This window comes from Eptesicus fuscus, chromosome 6, assembly GCF_027574615.1.
Source record: "Eptesicus fuscus isolate TK198812 chromosome 6, DD_ASM_mEF_20220401, whole genome shotgun sequence".
Lineage (NCBI taxonomy): Eukaryota > Metazoa > Chordata > Mammalia > Chiroptera > Vespertilionidae > Eptesicus > Eptesicus fuscus.
The window spans coordinates 1,539,846-1,541,308 of record NC_072478.1 but is presented as its reverse complement, the minus strand read 5'-3'; the positions used below and the strand labels follow the sequence as shown (position 1 = coordinate 1,541,308).

The window sequence follows — 1,463 nt, the reverse complement described above, 5'->3', positions numbered from 1 at the left end:
CCTCACATCAATCTCGGCCTCGCATTGGAGGGGAAGGCAGCCCGGGGAGGCTCCGGGCTGCGCATCTTTCCCGATGCTCTTGACAGAAGCGGCCTGGCATCCAGGCGGGGCTCATGTCGGAACCCACTCAGATGAGGGTGGACGTTTCTAAAGATGTGTAGGGTGTACGAGCTTTGCTACAATCCACGCGTTAAGTGAAGCTTTGTAAGCTCATACGCCTCCTCCTTATGCGTCCATCACCCTCTTAGTGAATGACGGGCGATATCAGCTGCAATTTCTAATTGCATTGAAGTGAAAAATCAGAGGCTGCCTGTGAGAAATGGTTTTGTTACAGCAACCACAGTCCACGGGTTCACAGAGCGCAGACAGGGGAGCCTTCTGGTCTCCAAGCAGGACTCTAGTGCTCTCACTTAGTAAACTATCATTTAAATTCAAGCGCTCATAGGTCATGGGATATGGGGCAATAGACACACTCAGACACAATTTGCTGGGAGTGAAAATGTTACAAACTCTTGGGGGCACAATTTGTTATCATCCTCTAACCAAAAACACACGTGACTGTTGACACACCAATTCTATTGTGAGGATCATACATTATGTGAATATACTCACAGATGTTTTTCAAGATCTGTGCAATGGCTGCAGCCAATTAAGCCGACCATGCTCTTTTCCCCACGGGGCCTGGTGTGCAATGGCTGCAAACAGCAGCATCCTTGGCAGTGTACGCAACCTGTTGCTAGTATGGGTTGCTAGTAAGGGCTGGATACAGCCCTTTCTGGTGGACACTCATGTCTGAACTCATACTGCCCTCAATCTAGGTTCCAAACCGGTATGCAAGGTGCCTTTGGAAAGCCTCAAGGCACAGTGGCCAGAGTCCACATTGGCCAAGTCATCATGTCCATCTGCACCAAGCTGCAGAACAAGGAGCATGTGATTGAGGCCCTACACAGAGCCAAGTTCAAGTTCCCTGGCCACCAGAAGATCCACATCTCAAAGAAGTGGGGCTTTACTAAGTTTAATGCGGATGAGTTTGAAGACATGGTGGCCAAGAAGCGCCTCTTCCCAGATGGCTGTGGGGTCAAATACATCCCTAATCATGGTCCCCTGGACAAATGGCGAGCCCTGCATGTATGAGAGTCTCGGTGCTTCCCCCACCTTACACCCACCAATAAATCAACTTTCCATCAAAAAAAAAAAAGATCTGTGCAATGTAGCTTAGCTTGAAACAGCAAAATTAGCATACATTCAGAATGCAAAATTAATCGAGTGATCAGTAATCTATAGCACATGCACAAGAGGTGGGTCTGCAGATACTAAGAGGAGTATTTTCAAAACGTATTATTATAATTAAAAATTAATCTAGCCCTGGCTGTGTGGCTCAGTTGGTTGGAGTGTCGTCCACACACCAAAAGGTTGCAGGTTTGGTTCCTGTTGGGGTGTGTACTGAAGGCAGCCAATTGATG

At 47.8% G+C, this 1,463-nt stretch overlaps 1 non-coding gene across 1 annotated transcript; it reads left to right on the top strand.

Annotated features, from left to right (window-relative positions):
* Positions 1–639: 639 nt before the first annotated feature.
* Positions 640–771, top strand: LOC114227582 (small nucleolar RNA SNORA70). Its single transcript, XR_003613638.2, has one exon. It is a non-coding gene; the product is annotated as a small nucleolar RNA SNORA70 (small nucleolar RNA).
* Positions 772–1,463: the final 692 nt, after the last annotated feature.